The 17,276-nt window shown below is 41.3% G+C and overlaps 1 protein-coding gene across 14 annotated transcripts in view; it reads right to left on the bottom strand.

The window, feature by feature from the left end:
- LOC122557714 (liprin-beta-2-like) overlaps nucleotides 1–17,276 on the bottom strand; it is a 275,346-nt gene that overhangs the window by 173,008 nt on the left and 85,062 nt on the right. For 8 of the 14 annotated variants that reach the window (XM_087996388.1, XM_087996384.1, XM_087996387.1 and 5 more), the window contains exon 1: nucleotides 12,419–12,549. The exons of 4 other annotated variants lie outside the window; for them this stretch is intronic. The gene's annotated coding sequence lies outside the window, so the exon portion shown is untranslated. Of the gene's footprint in view, nucleotides 1–12,418; nucleotides 12,551–17,276 lie in introns of those variants that run through there. 2 more of the 14 variants (XM_087996389.1, XM_087996380.1) reach the window with 2 other exon arrangements.

Here is a 17,276-nt window from a genome sequence, read left to right as displayed (position 1 = left end):
TAGTTAGATTTCATTGTGGAAAGGAGGGAGTGTTGTACATGTACCTTACCTTTAAGAGAGTTCATCTTTGAAAGAACTCCATGAGCAATATCCTATCAATGTTGCGACTCTGCCTGACAGGTGGTCTATTGGTTTGCAATACATACACACACACACACACACACACACACACACACACACACACACACACACAGTTAGTTTGTTATAACGACGGTTTTAAAACTTGTAATACGTTTGACTATTTTAAATAAACTCACCCACCGAGATGAATAATCAATTAGACTATTATTACTAACAGAACAGTGGTGAAGTAGAATTGGGATTGTCAGCTTATAATGAGAAACCGGCTGTGCTTTTCCAGCACCGCACTTTTTGACTCCGATCTCCAGCACCTGCAGTCCTCACTTGCTCCTAAATGTGAAAACTGACATGTTATTGGGTGATGTCACCCAGGGGTAAATATAATTGTAAAATACGAAGGGGGTTAATGATATACCCTTGGTGGTGAACAAGATAACAGTGGGAAGAAATTTCATTGCAAATAGTACTCTGGCTCCAATCAGGAATGTTTGATGAAATGGGCAGCACAGTGGTTAGCACTGCTGCCTCACAGCGCCAGAGACCCGGGTTCAATTCCCACCTCAGGCGACTGTGTGGAGTTTGCACATTCTCCCAGTGTCTGCGTGGGTTTCCTCCCACAGTCAAAGATGTGCAGGTCAGGTGAATTAGCCATGCTAAATTGCCCGTAGTGTTAGGCAAGGGGTAAATGTAGGGGTCGGTGTGGACTTGTTGGACCGAAGGGCCTGTTTCCACACTGTAAGCAATCTAATCAAATCAAATCTAATCTAATCTAATCAGGCAGATAAGGTTGCATTCTGAAAGCAGCCTTATACAGTTGAATGACACCAAAGAAAGATACATTCAAGGAGGATGGTACAGAAAATAGCACAAAAGACAGGTTGAGAAGGTTGATAGGTCTCTTACTTTCTCCATGACAGCATTCCAGCCACAGTCTATTTGCCAACCAATAAGCATCCTCTTCTCCACTTATACAAAGATTTTTTGAAATTCGCATTCTTGCACTAGTCTTGATGACCATAGGAGGGTTAACTTCAGAAAAATATCACTCTTAAGGACATAGGCTTGAATTTCATTAAGGTAACTGGTGAAATTTACATATAATACAAACCTGGAAGAAAAAGCTAACCTAATGGAGATACAGCTCATTGGCTTAAAAACCCATCGGATGAAAAGTCCCAACCTGAAATGTTAACCTTCCTGCTCCACTGACGCTGCTTGACCTGCTGTGCTTTTCTCAGCTCCACATTTTATCAACTCTGACTTTCCAGCATCAGCACAGTGAAGTGGTTCACTCTTAAACGTCCTCTGCATAATTAGGGATGAGCAATAAATGCTGGCCTAGCTAGTGATACTCCTATCCCAAGAACAGATTTTTAAAAATATCTAAAGAGAATTCACTATTGGGCAAGTACAAATAGTAGTGGAATGGGAATAATTTGATGGCTCTTTCAAAGACATGGCATTGGCGACATGAGTTTAACAGCCTTTTGTGTTCTCTCATTTTATGATATTGAGTGTTTGGAGAAACATTCATCTACATAGTATATTGTGTGCCCAGTATCACAGGTGCCAGTTTTCACCCAAGTAGATTCATTTCACGTGATATCAAGAGACAGTTGAAGGCACGAAATATTGCAAAGGCTATGGACCATTTCCAGCAATAGTACTGAAGACTTGTGCTCCAAAACCTGCCACTCCTAATCAAGCTGTTCCAGTGCAGTTATATCATTGGCATCTGACAATATGGAAAATTGCCCAGATATGCAGGCCAATTACTGCCCCATCAATCCACCAACAGAGCCACCATGCAGCACCTGCTCAGCAATAACCTGCCCAGTGATGCCCAGTTTGAATTCCAGAGACACTCCGTTACTGACCTTGTTACTTCACCAGTTCAAATGAGAACAGCTAGTGCAACTGAATTCCAGAAGTGAGGAGAGAGAATCAGCTCTCATATCAAGGCCACACTAGACCAAGCATGAGGAAAACTGGAATTACAGGGAATCAGGGGTGGAAATCCCTGTCCGCTGGTTGGAGTCACACCTGGCACATGGTTGTTATCGTCAGAAATCAGTCACCTCAGCCACAGAACATCTCTTCAGGAATTCCTCAGGGTAGGTGTCCAGAAATGTGGTAAGCTACATTCATGCCATACAAATACATAGCAATGACCATGTCCAATAAGAGTTGCAATCTAACTAACTATCATCACTTGACATTCAAATGGCATTACCATTACTGCATCCCTCACTAACAACATCCTGAGGTTACTACTGAACAGAAACTGAGCTGGACTGGTCATGTAAATATAGTGACAAAGTGCAGGTCAAAAGCTAGGAATACTTTGGTGAATAACTCACCTCCTGACTCCCCAAAGCCTGTCCATCTACAAAGCACAAATCAGTGTGTGTGATGAAACACTCCTCACTTGTCTGCATGAATGCATTTGCAATAACATTCAAGTAGTTTGACACCATCCAGGACAAAGAAGCCCGCTTAATTGGCATCACTTCGATAAAAATCCACTTCCTGCATGCGCAACACACTGTAGCATTGTGAAACATCTACAAGATGCACTGCAGAAATCACTTATGATGACTTTCATCGAGGGGGACAAGAGCAGGAGCCAATGATGTTCCCTTGTCTGAAAGTTCCCCTCTAAGCCACTCACCAACCCGACTGACATATATTGTCTTTCCTTCATTGTTGCGATCTTAAAGTCCTGGCATTCCCGCCCTAACTGAATTGTGGTTCTTATCTATAGCACATGGACTGCAGCATTTTAAGATGACAGTTTACTACTACCTTCCCAGGGACAACTAGGAATGGGCAATAAATGCTGGCCCAGCTAGCAGCACTTAAATCCCACAAGTGAATAAAAGATTAATATGTAATCCTGAGTTTTACCACAAAAGAGATGAATCAATTAGTAGCTTACATTTGGTTTGGACATGTAGATTTAAATCCTTTAAATGCAAGTAGAAAATTACAAAAGCATTGTTTCTTACATCAAAAACAGACTAGGACTGCCTTAGTGTTAAGAGCTCAGATGGAGAGGAATTTGTTTAAGTGTGTACTAAGAACATTTTCTGATTCAGTATGTGGATGTACCTACTAGAGAAGGTGCAAAACTTTACCTACTCTGGAGAAATAAAGCAGGGCAGGTAACTGAGGTGTCGATGAGGGAGCACTTTGGGGCCAGCGACAATAATTCTATTAGTTTTAAAATAATGATGGTAAAGGATAGACCAGATCAAATAGTTGATGTTCTAAATTGGAAGGTGGCTAATTTTGACAGTATTAGGCAAGAACTTTCAAAAGCTGATTAGGAACAGATGTTCACAGGTAAAAGGGACAGCTGGAAAATGGGAAGCCTTCAGAAATGAGATAAGAAGAATCCAGAGACAGTATATTCCTGTTCGGGTGAATGAATAGGCTGGTAGGTATAAGGAATGCTGGATGACTAGAGAAATTGATGGTTTGGTTAAGAGAGAGAGAGAGGAAGCATATGGCAGATATAGACAGGATAGATCGAGTGAATCCTTAGAAGGATATAAAGGCAGTTGGAGTATACTTGAGAGAGAAATCAGGAAGGCAAAAAGGGGACATGAGATAGCTTTGGCAAATAGAGTTCAGGAGAATCCAAATGGTTTTTACAAATACATTAAGGACAAAAGGATAACTGGGAGAGAATAGGGCCCCTTAAAGATCGGCAAGGCAGCCTTTGCATAGAGCCGCATGAGATACTAAATGAGTATTTTGCATCAGTGTTTACTGTGGAGAAGAACAGGGAAGATACACAATGTGGAGAAATAGGTGGTGACATCTTGAAAAATGTCCAAATTACAGAGGAGAAAGTGCTGGATGCCTTGAAATGCATAAAAGGTGGATAAATCCCCAGGACCTGATCAGGTATACCCTAGAACTCTGTGGGAAATTAGGGAAGTGATTGCTGGGCCCCTTGCTGAGATATTTGTATCATCGATAGTCACAGTTGAAGTGCCAGAAGACTGGAAGTTGGCTAACCTGGTACCATTATTTAAGAAAGGTGGTAAAGAAAACCCAGGGAACTATAGACTAGTGACACTGATGTTTGTGGTGGGCAAGTGGTTGGAGGGAATCCTGAGGGACAGGATTTACACATATTTGGAAAGCCAAGGATTGATCAGGGATAGTCAAGATGGCTTTGTGCATGGGAAATCATGTCTCATGAACTTGATTGAATTTTTTGAAAAAGTAACAAAGAGGACTAATGAGGGCAGAGCGGTGGATGTAATCTATATGGATTTCAGTAAGATGTTCAACAAGGTTCCCCATGGGAGACTAGTTAGCAAGGTTAGATCTCATGAAATACACGGAGAACTAGCCATTTGGATACAGAACTAGCTTAAAAGATAGAAGAGAGGGGGTGGTGGTGGAGGGTCTTTTCAGAATGGAGGCCTGTGACCAGTGGTGTGCCACAAGGATTGGTGCTGGGTCCACTACTTTTCATCATTTATATAAATGATTTGGATATGAACATGGGAGGTATAGTTAGTACATTTGCAGATGACACCAAAATTGGAAGTGTAGTGGACAGCAAAGAAGGTTACCTCCGATTAGAATGGAATCTTGATCAGAAGAGCCAATTGGCTGCAGAGTGGCAGATGGAATTAAAATTTAGATACATGTGAGGTGCTGCATTTTGGGAAAGCAAATCAGAGCAGGTATTATACACTTAATGGTAAGGTCCGAGGGAGTGTTGCTAAACAAATAGACCTTAGAATGCATGTTCATTGCTCCTTGAACGTAGAGTCACAGGTAGATAGGATAGTAAAGGGGGAATTTGGTATGCTTTCCTTTATTGGTCAGAGTAGAGTACAGGAGTTGGGAGATCATGTTGTGGCTGTACAGGATATTGGTTAGACTACTTTTGCAATTCTGGTCTCCTTCCTATCAGAAAGGTATTGTGAAACTTGAAAGCGTTCAGAAAAGATTTACAAGCATGTTTCCAGAGTTGAAAGATTTGAGCCGAATAGGCTGGGGCTGTTTTCCCTGGAGCGTCAAAAGATGAGGGGTGACCTTTTAGGAGTTTTGTAAAATCATGAGGGACGTTGATACTTTGTCTCTGAGGGGGGGGTGCAGGTGGAAGAGTCCAGAACTAGAGGGCATATGTTTAGGGTGAGAGGGGAAGATATAAAAAAAAAGGGACCTAAGGCGCAACCTTTTCACGCAGAGGGTGGTACGGGTATGGAATGAGCTGCCAGAGGAAGTGGAGGAGGCTGGTACAATTGTGACATTTAAAAAGGCATCGGGATGGGCATATGAATAGGAAGGATTTAAAGGGATATAGGCCAAGTGCTGGCAAATGGGACTAGATTAGGTTAGGATATCTGATTGGCATGGACTAGTTGGACTAAAAGGTCTGTTTCTGTGCTGTATATCTCTATGACTCTATAAATAACAAAAGAACAGAGTTGTCACTCTTCAAAATGCAAACTCTTCCCAAGTATACATCTGAAGTTGAATGAGTGGTTTGTACAGTCGGCCACGGACAGACAATAACACTCAAACCAGCAAATAAACAAACAATTGTTGACATTGCGCTGACAAGATACTGAGTGCTCAATTGTTAATTGCATGCATGCTAATCCTAACTGATGAGAATCATAATCAGATCATCACTACACTGTGATGGCTCCAAATTTTGATAAAAGAATTTAAAAGAAATCAAAGTTGCTTGCATTTTTTTTTCTCCACTCATTCTTCCACAGTAAGATTATTATAAATAGCCATTGCTTGATTCTTGCCTCCCAGAATGCAAATAATTTCTGTTTAGGTAGTTCCTTTAAAATAGTAAAATTTTCTTAAGAACCTCACAGCAGCATAATCAAACAAAATTGAATACTAAGCCACATAAGGAGATATTAAAGACAGGAGGAGGGAGGGAGATTCTAAGTTTCTTGAAGGTGGAGGAAGACAAGTTTGGAAAGGAAGCTCTGAGCTCAGCAGCAAAGTATATATAGTGTGGATAAATGAATCATGTAATGCAAGTGGCCAGAACTGGAGGAGTGCAGAGGTCTCTGAAGATAGTCAGAATGGTGGTCACTCTTCACATTCTGCACACTCCCAAACTTAATATTGAAACCATGAATGTACTTGGAAACAGATCAATATATGGAGATCCAAACAGTGCCCAAATCCTTACAAGTTCAACAGTTAAATATACATTAATGGGGCTGTTAATACAACAACTGCATGAATTAGGTTAGATGCAAATATTAAAAGTACCAGATTATTTTGCTCCTTGGTCAATATTTAAATGCTTGGTTGCAAAACAGATTTAAAATACCACATTTAGCCATTTTCAGTTACCAAATCAATTAGATAGTGAAATTTTAAAAGAATTAATAGATGTAGTTATTCAGTAAATGTCTTGAATTCTAGAGCACATTTAAGATGAACTTGCATGCATTAATTTTGCGCACTAGTTGTGTGACACAGCTAAACATTTTGACAGAGTAAGGTAATGTAGTATCTATGAATCTCCAGACTAGCAGCCCAGAAGTCCCACAATACTAAATTAATCATTCGATAACAAACTTTTAAGAGACTTGCCACTGTTTTCTTCAGGAGAGGACACCTTCTAACCTTTCATGAACTTGCCTAAATGTCTCACCAGTCTAGCACAATTTGAATACCCTCAAGAGATAGACAGTCGAGCAAAATGATAAACACCAGCATTGCTGGAACTCCCATTAACTCAACACATTTATGAATCTTCAGGAGAGCACAGGCAGACAACACCACTGATTGCAGTGAGGCACAGAAGCTATGGAACCTTGTGACTTCTCAAAAAGGTCCTACTCCAAAGTCTTGAGCATCAAGGTTCCATTGGTCCCAAGTGTAATGTCTCGCATCAAACCACATAGAAACAGGAGCAGACTAATTAATGGAAGGTAGGGGTGTCGTGATGACAGTACTGGACTAGAAACCCAGAAGCCTCCTCAGACTAATCCAGCAACAGGAGTTCAAATCAGACTATGGTAGATAGTGAAATTTGAATTCAACGAACAAAAAAAGTCGAGAGCAAAAACCTGGTTGAAATGGTACCAAGTAACTATTCTTGATTCAGGAGCAAATTATTGCAGATGCTGGAATCTGTACTGAAAATAAATAAAATGCTGGAAATCAGAGTAGATCAGACAGCATCCACGGAGAGCACGCAAGCTGGTTTTGAAATGTTAGCTTGCTTTCTCTCTCCGTAGATTGTTATCACCAGCATTTTTTGTTTTCAACCACTGTCGATTGTTGCTAAAACCCATCTCACATTCTAATGTTATTTGGGAAGGAAATCTGCCATCCTTACCTGGTCTGGCCTACATGTGACCCCTGACCTGCTATTTGGGCAGTTAAGGGATGGATAACAAATGCAGGCCCAGCCATTGATATCTTCATTCCATGGATTTTTTTAAAAAAAGGAGGAAGTCCTCTGACTAGTTTGTCGTTTATGACATTATGGTTGGTATTGCAACTTGCAAATTGCACACCACTGCAATTTCCCTTCTCACATGATCAACCACACCCTCCAGCTCATCTCCTCACTTCCTCACCTCGGCCCTTGAACCCTATCCCTCCAACTGCAACAAAGATAGAACCCCCTAGTTCTCACCTTTCACCCCACTACTAATCTCTGGGTGCAGCGCATTATCCTCCATCATATCTGCCACCTACAAATCAGACCCCACTACGAGAGGTATTTTCCTTCCCCACCTCTATCAGCATTCTGCAGAGACCATTTCCTCCATGACTCCCTCTTTAGGTCCACACCCCCAGCCAACCTTCCCTCCACTCTTGGACCTTCCCTTGCCATCTCAACAGGTGTAAAACCTGCACCCACACTTCTCCCCCTCACCTCCGTCCAAGGCCCCAAAAAGGATCTTTTCACATCCAGAGATTTTCCCGCACATCCACACACCTCAGCGAGTGCGTTTGTTGCTCTCGATGTGACCTCCTGTACATTGGGGCAGCAGGATGCCAACTTGTGGAGTGGTTCAGGAAACATCTGAGGGACACACCCAACGAGCCCACCACCCTGTGGCCAACCTCTACTCCCCCTCTGCCAAGGGCATACAGGTTCTGGGCCTCCTCCACCTCCAAATCCAAGCCATCCGACAACTGGAGGAAGAACACATCTTCTGCTTTGGGACCCTTCAACTACACATCAACTTCACTAATTTCCAAATCTCCCCTCCCCCACCTTATCCCAGACCCAACCCAGCACTGCCCTTTTGACCTGTCCACCTTCCATTCCATCCTCCCCCTTGACCTCTCACTATTATCCCCAACCTGTATCTAAATATCACCTTCCCAGTTACCTTCCCCCAGTCCCACCACCACCCCTCCACGTTCCTGATGAAGGGCCTATGCCGGAAACTTTAAATCTCAGATTCAAACTTAACTGATCTAGCATCATATCATTTGTGCACAAATGTCTTCTAATTTTACACCTAAAAGCTCCAACTTCAAGCATTTACACTACACCCTCAATCCTGGCGAACGCCAATCTATGAAAATAGTTTCTTTGCTCATCTTATCTATTCTCCATAATGCTTTGCTATTGAGATTTTGAGTACAGGAATTCTATCCTACACACTGGTCAATATTTAGCCCTCAAATAACCTAAAAGCAGATTTTCTGATTATATATCTCAGTACAGTTTGAAAACTTTTGCTGTGTGCATGCTGTTATAACTGACAAGATGTGGCATCCAGTTCCAACGCTTCATCTGTTGGAAAGCAACTTGAGATATCCTTTGGTCATTAAAGGTACGGCATAAAAGCAGAACATTCTTGGTTTACCTCCATACCAAGTACTCACAAACACACTGAAGCATGCAAGATGCAATCTCTTTCAACACTTAGCTGTGCAGGTATTGTGTTACTTGTTGACAGGTTTCACCACTGACTCTCTAAACACCTCAGTTGTTTGGCACAATTTCAGCAGAGGGTGGTTAGAAGATGGAAATCTCAACAGCAGACTCTTGTTGAGACAAAAGCTTGCACCTAAGATATACCTTCAACATATTAAAATGACCTAAGGCACTTCACAGTCATGATTATTAAACAACATTTGACACCCAATGACATAAGCAGATATTCGGGGAGGTGAGCAAAGTAAGTGATAGAGTAAGAGTGTGAGATGGAGGCAAGAAGTCAGAATTAGAAAAGACTTATTTACCTTGCAGGGTGGAGAGTCTGCATGTGATTATAAAGACAGGGAGGTGCATAGCTGGAGGGACATTGGAAAGAATGAGAACTTTAGAACACAAGAATTTTAGAATATAGAATACAGAGCAGTACAGGCCCTTTGGCCCTTGACGTTGCGCCAATCTGTGAAGTAACCTAAACCCATCGCCCTATACTATCCCACCATCATCCATATGCTTATCCAAGGACTGCTTAAACGTCCCTAATGTGGCCGAGTTAACTACATTGACAGTCAGGGCATTCCACACCCTTATCACTGAATAAAAAACCTGCCTCTGACATCTATCTTAAATCTGTCACTTCTCAATTTGCAGCTATGCTCCCTTGTACAAGTAGATGACATCATCGTTGGAAAAAGACTAATTGTCCACCCCATCTAATCTTCTGATCATCTTGTATGTCTCTATCAAATCCTCTCTTAGCCTTTCTTTCCAATGAGAACAGACCCAAGTCCCTCAGGCTTTCCTCAAAGACCTTCCCTCCAGACCAGGCAACATCCTGGTAAATCTCCTCTGCACCTTTTCCAATGCTTCCACATCCTTCCTGCAATGGGGTAACCAGAACTGCACACAATATTCCAAGGGAGGCTACACAAGCATTTTGTTTGGTTGCAGCATGACGTCACTGCTCCGGAACTCAATCCCTCTACCAATAAAACCTAACATACCGTATGCCTTCTTAACAGTACTATCAATCTGGTTTTGCTTAATCAGACTTGGCAGTAGGCTAAGTGATGGGCACATTTATGTCGTCATCATGTTTGTTGATTAAGGAAGATGAAAAGCTGGCTGGGAATTCATTGAAACAGTCAAGTCGAGAGGTAATTATGACACAGATGAGAGTCTCTGCAGCAAAAGCAGAGGTATTAAGAAACAATGCTGCAAAGATTCAAGTAGACTACCTTTGTGATGGAGAGGATATGGAGTCGGAATTTCAACATAGGGCCAAAAGAGGAGGGTGAGAATAGTCTTGTTCCGCCTTAGCAGGCAATCAGCAGGAAGGCTGATGGAATTGATGGAGGGTTTGAATTATAAGAAAAGCATGGATAGCCTAGGACCTTTTTCGCACTAGAGCATCAGAGGTTGAGAGGTGGCCTTATAGAGGTTTATAAAGTCATGAAGGATATAGATAAGGTTAATGGTAGGCATCTTTTCCCTAGGATGAACATTCCAAGTCGAGGGGCATATTTTTAAGGTTAGAGGAGAGAAACTTTTGAAAAGCTGAGGGACAATTTCTTTTTAAGCAGAGGGTGGTTTGTGTGTGGAATGAACTTGAGGAAGTGGTGGATGTAGGATTAGTTACACCATTTAAAAAGACACTTAGATAAGTACATAAATAGGACAGGTTTTAAAGGAACACGGGCTGGAGCAGGCAGGTTGGAATCATGGTCAGCATGGACTGTTTGGACCAAAGGGTCAGTTTCCATGCTGTATAAGTATGACTATAATGGCTTGGTAACAGAGTTTATAATAGGGTTTGATGATAATGGCTTTGGTCTTCAAAGATAGGACTTGAAGTTGGTGTGAAATAGCCTCCTCTGTACACAAATTCTTCTGACTTTAGACAGTAAGCTGACATCTGCATACAAAGAGTTAACAAAAGCAAAGATAAAAGTTGAAGGACAAGCATTGTACTTCCTTCTCAAAACAGGAATTACAACTTAACTTCTTTGGAATTAGTTACTCCTTTCCATACATTAATATAAAGTTCTATTGATCAGCATTACTGGCAAACACGCTCGGTCCTGAACTTAAACACTTTGGCACTAAAATTCTAGCCATTTTGTTAATAACTCAAAGATAAAACATTAGCTTAATGTTCTTCAATAAACAGCAGGGAGTTCCTGTTCAAATGCTGGCACAGTGCCTCCACTAAAAGATTTGTTAATGAACCAAATCTTCCTAAAAATAAAATATAGTGTTAAGCAACACATGCTGTTGTTAATGTGAAATAGCAGCTAGCAATTTCAGGACTGGATTTGGCAGGGGGTGGGGGGGGGGGGGGGGGGGGGGGGGGTGGAAATCGGGTGGTGGTGGTAGTGGAGGAATGGAGGCACACCAAGTTTTGAATATCCAGAACTTGCAGGCCGTTCCTCTGTTAATTTCACACAAATGACCTCTCACTTTCAACTTTTCTGATGATTTTAAAAAGGAGCTGCTGAATTTCAACATTAAAAATGGCCACAATAAATTAAATCTCTTGATTAAAAGAGTAAGTTCTCTTTTAAAAATGATGATTCCTAGCCTCGGAAGGATATAGCAAACTGTGCTGTCTCATCTTCTTCAAAAGTAAAAGTTTCTAAAATTTTAAAGAGATAGAATTTAAGGTTCAAATATGTTTCTTTTCCGTAGTGTGTTTTTTTTTACTTTCAAGTCCAATCTTTCGCTGGTCTCTGATTTGACTCCGATAACCCAATTTTCTTCTTAAATAAGTTTATTTTCTGGTTTATTAAATCTTATTCGTTAAGGAGACACCTTGTTGCCCTTATGATATCAGCTCAATAGGTTATAGGACAAATGATATTCAAACTATCCAACAAAATATGCTTTGTGTCAGCAAGACATGGGCCAATATTCACAATGAATCGAGATGGTCAAGGGTGCAGGAGTTTAGTATAGAACAAAAATGTTCAAACTCAAATTAGAACAAGACTTGGCCATCAATGTGAAAAACAGCAGCTTCACTCAGATCAAAACATTAACTCAATGTAAGGACTATACTCCAAACACTTTGTATATTATCTTGAAGAATACACTGTTTAACAAAAAAAACCTCTACCAAGTGTTGCCTGTTCATTAATTAGACCATATATTTTGGAATGGAGAGCAGCAGCCTGAATGGCTCAATATCCAATTCCTTATTCTGCTGGATTCTTTTTTAAAGAAAACAGGAGGCTGATGTGGGGTGTTCAATCCAGACTGAACCCTCCTCACACACAATTCACCATTCAAGGGTGGGTAGAATACTGAACAATGCGACTTCAAAATGTGATTAATTCAAAACAGAATGTGGAAAGTTGATAAAGATTTCTACAAATGTATCGACAGCTTATTTTTTTTTTTAAAAAAGGAAGATTTTTGTGTACTCACGCATGAAAAAAAGCAAATCAAGTCGAGCTTAATCTTAAATCAAATGATCATATCGCAATGCTCCCAGCTGTGCAGGATCAGAACCATGCCTTGCATCTCCAGTTCAGCAGACAGTGACTCGCTGTCATACTATATCAGTGATTTACATGTGAACTCTGAAGAATGTGTCCTGCCCGCTCACTCCCAAAAGCTGGCAAAGGACCAGTTTCCCAACAGCTGCTATTAGACACAGCCCACAAAATGACAAGCATTCATACACAAGACAAAATCTGCAGCCTATTGTGTCATATGTACCATCTTTAGTTTACAATCTTTTTATACTAATCATTAACATTGATTTGAAAATGTTTTCTCTTCCCATCACCACAACCCCACCCCCTCCCCATTTCTCTTAACAGGTTTGCACGTCAGCACAAGGCTGTTGCAAATCACAGATGGGAGGGGATTAGTTTGGTTACAATGCTGACCGTCTTGTGAATTGGATCACCATTCATTTCTAAGTTTACTTCTCTGATCATTCCAGTAAGAGAGACAGGTTTCCAGATCCACTCTGATGGAGCTGTTACTCATTTTGTTTGCACTTCAGTCACAAGCACCTGCTGACCCAGTATTGGGGAAGATAAATCAGAGGACCTCCTTATGGGTCTCTTCTTGAGCTTCTCCAAGGTAGCCATAAACTAGTCCAGGCATCTGGACATCCAGAAGGGCATCTGGCTGCCAACTGCACTCTCCATTACAGATACCTTGCAACAGATATGCCCACGAACCCCCAGAGAGGGAGCACCCTGTCTACACAATTCTCAAGACCTTCCACAGAAAATAGGCACTGCAGAGGCATTAGAGTGCATTAGTTGCACACAAAAATTTCAATTCAAATATTTTAATTTGAACATTTGATTATCATTCCAGTACCCCTTAAACATCTGTTACCACATAATTTGATTCAATTTGGTTTAATTTGTTTCAACTGATTTTACAGAAATACAACTATTCATCCTCCATGGGAAGTGAATGAGCTCTCTGTAGCTTTCTATATCTAAGTACAATTAACATTCAGGAACAAAAGAATAAGCTTGCATTCGCAAAGCGCATCACAGCTCATGCCATTCATTCAAAGCTCATGCAAATGATTTAATACACAGCAGTTAAAATCAACACAAAATGGAAATGAAGACTAGTTGATCTAGTTTTGTTCTGGCAGGGTTGGTCGAGGGAGGGATTTGAGCCTGAGGACACCAAGACAATATGTTCTTCAAATAGCTTAAATCCAACCTGAGCAGGCTTCAGTTTAACAAGGGCCAAGCTTGGTCATAAAACTGCATGACCAGATTTTTCCTGTCAGGTTTACATAGCTTGGTTGAAGAGTTAAGTTGCTTTACCTCACAATTAACACTTTTCTTAAAAAAAAGTATAATTTGTTAGCTTATTCACCTCAAAATGCACAGAACTGAAACAGGCTCCTTTGCCGCTTCTCCTGCCACACTGAATCTAACCCAAATCAATAAAATCTTTCATTCCTTTGTTTATCTTAAATTTGTCTAGTTTCCCCTTAATTGTATTTATGCTGTTTGTCTCAACACATATTGTGGAACCGTGTTCCACTTTTCCACCAATCTCTCGCAAAAAGAGATTTCTCCTGATTTCCCTGTCGGGACTTTTTAATCAAAATATTTTCATGATCCTTTGGTTTTGGTTTCAGCACCAAGGGGAAACAATATCTCTATGCACACCCTTTTACAGGGCAACATCAGGTCACTCTTCAGCCTGTTTTCTATTGGCATGGGGGGGGGGGGGGGGGGGGGGGGGGGTGGAGGATGGAGGAAAGAAGAGAGTGGAGAAGAAACAGAGACTCAACAGGTTCAGGTGTTTATCAATATCTTTGACCTCTCAGGTTTTTTCAGTTCAGGTCTTGAAGTAGTGCTGGGAAAAAATGCTATAGCAAGTGCAAAAACAACAGGGACAGTGACCCACTCCAGGAAGCTATCAAATTAAATCTCTGTACACTGTTCTGCCCCTTGTCACTTAGCTAACTTTTAGTTCCAGCATTCTAATGTGGCTACCACCAGAAATTAAAATGAATATCCAAAATCAAGGTGAAAATCTGATTAACCAGAAACTGGCAATGAATCGTTTTACTATTTGGACCCAATTTCCAATTCAGCATTTTCTACATTTTGACATAAGGAACACAGTAAGACAGGATAGACTACTGCTCTAAATGGTACGTAGGACCAAAGAGCTGGGTGTATATGCACACAAGTTATTAAAAAGGAGGCAGTTAAGAAGAGCACAGTTGAGAAAGCACAGAGTATCCTCTGCTCGGTCTTGAGGTTATTTAGTTCAGATGCCTGGTTTGTGATGTAGAGCGACACCAACAGTGATGGTTCAAATCCCATGACGACTGAGGTTGCCATGAAGACCACATCGCTCAACCTCAACCCTCCCTGAGACATAGTGACCCTCAGGCTAAACTTGCCACCAGTCTTCACTCTAATGAGAGAGCAGCCCTATAGAACTATTACTTTACCTATAATTAATAGGGGCAGAGTATACAAGAGAGGATATGCTGAGCCTATATAGCACACCAATTAAACCTCATCTGGACTATGGTGTAGAATTCTCGGCACCTCACTTGCAGAAGTTATTGAACGTACCAGAAAGAATGCAAAAGATGTTTACAAGAATGGCTTCAGGGATGAGAAACATCAGTTATGAAGTTAGATTTGAGAGGTTGACATAGTCTCCTCTTTGTTTTTATTGAAGAGGAAAAGATTTGATTGAAAATAATGAGGGATCTGAACAGTAAGCAGGGAGAAAACTGTTCCCTCACAAAAGACTAAAAAAAGGGATAGATTAAACTGATTTGAGAAAGTTGTAAATGCAATGAAAAACACTTCTTTCACAAACTAGTTTGGGTCTGGAATGTACTACTTGAAAACATGGTGGAGGCAGAGTTAAATCGCAGCATTCAACAGGGTAAACATGTAGAGTTATGGGGAAAGGCTGGAAAATGGCTTTATATCATGATGCCTGTTCAGAGAATCAGTGCAAACACGAGGACTTGAATGGTGTGCTTTTGGACCATAACAATTCTGAGATTATTTCTCTCAATGTAGCATTGAACATTACAGCACAGGAAGAGGCAATTTGACCCATTATGCTATCCTGCTAGTACAAACTTCCTTGCTCTTTCCTCAAAGCACACTATTCCTTTTCACTTTCAACTGTGTGTCCAATTTCCGCATTGAATCTGTTTTTACTGCGCTTTCAGATACAGGTTTAAAGATAATAATTTCCTGAGTAAAAAGCAAATTTTAAAGCTGTATTACTTGTTTACTATCCACCCTGCTAGTGGAAACAGTTTCTCCCAATCAAAATGTCTTCTCATTTTCTACACCACTATGATAATAGTTGCGGGCGGCATGGTGGCACAGTGGTTAGCACTGCTGCCTCATAGCGCCAGAGACCCGGGTTCAGGTCAGTGAATTGGCCATGCTAAAAATTGCCCGTACTGTTACGTAAGGGGTAAATGTAGGGGTATGGGTGGGTTACGCTTCGGCGGGGCGGTGTGGACTTGTTGGGCCGAAGGGCCTGTTTCCACACTGTAATATAATCTAATCTAATGTAATCTAAAAATCTAATCTAATCTAGTTTGTGGCAGGATGAGAATCTCTGAAGCTTTTGGTTTTACAAAAATAAAACAGCACATTTTTAAACATCTCTCAATGCACAAGCGTAATTTTAAAATGGTGGCACCAACAAGGTAGCAGCATTCGGGCTCTTGTGTCTGTCTGCTCCAGGCAGCTGCTTACTCCCTACTTGTCTTTTTATTTTCGCCTTCATCTTCCTGTCAGCAGCAGCAATGAAATCATGAAGGAGAACAGCCAAAGTAGAACTCTTGTCGAGGCAGCAGCTTGGCCTGGCAGCGGTGCAGGGACTCCTAGCTGTGCTAGGCCTAGACTTGGCATGCCAGGCATCATTGAAGCAGTGGCTGAAGTGATGGCAGTGGGGTGTGTCTGGAGTGAGAACTGCAGATGTTGCCATAGGCCCAGAGCTTGGTTTGGGGGAGGGTCACGTCTCCTGGTTATCAGTGAGGTAGTGGTGACAGCAGCAGCAGCAGAGGCAGGGACTCCTGATTATGGGGCAATTGTGTGTCCAGCATCAGACCTGGCATTAAGAGCCAAATCGGCAAGGTGGGCCCAATCATGAAGAGATGGCATCTGAAGGTCTGGCGCAGGAGATTGAAAGGTGGCAGCACGGCTGTCATTGGTCAGCTGGCTCAGGAGTCATGGTGGAGGCGACAGAACGAAGACAGCCTTTCTTTCAGCTTTATCTTTTTATTCTTAGGATATTCAAATGGTGTTGGATTGTGGTGACAGTTAAAGCTTTTCACTGTATTTCACTGTGTTGTTCATTGCAGAGCACAAGTGTCAATAAATCATTCCTTCATTTTCTTTGAAAAAGATAGGAAACAACTCCAAGTCATGATAAAAGGACAGGAAGAGGGCGGACTCCGTTCATTGGAAGAGAATGTGAAAGAATACATATTGAAAACAAGAACTGGGCAAACCAAGTCCTCAAGGTTTCAGAGCTTTAAAATAGAAATGGAGAAAAGGATCCTCCTCGAATTTTCAACTCCTTCTTCCAAATCTCATGTCTCAGTTCCTGCAAGTATTTCTTAGGTTACAAGATCAATTGTGCCATTGCTAAGTATTAGCATCGACATGTCGCACTGTTAGAATGCTGAATCAAGGTAGCTAGATTGTGGAAAATATCAGTTGATTAATAGTTGCTTATATACATAACTCTACCACAGTAATGTATGTCAATGCATCGCTACTCAGCATAGAGCAAAGAA

This window comes from Chiloscyllium plagiosum, unplaced genomic scaffold, assembly GCF_037043375.1.
Source record: "Chiloscyllium plagiosum isolate Xiang-an unplaced genomic scaffold, Cpla_swu_hap1 HiC_scaffold_18, whole genome shotgun sequence".
In the NCBI taxonomy this organism is placed as follows: domain Eukaryota; kingdom Metazoa; phylum Chordata; class Chondrichthyes; order Orectolobiformes; family Hemiscylliidae; genus Chiloscyllium; species Chiloscyllium plagiosum.
The sequence above is the reverse complement of the archived record's forward strand: the minus strand, read 5'-3'. Positions and strand labels throughout refer to the sequence as shown.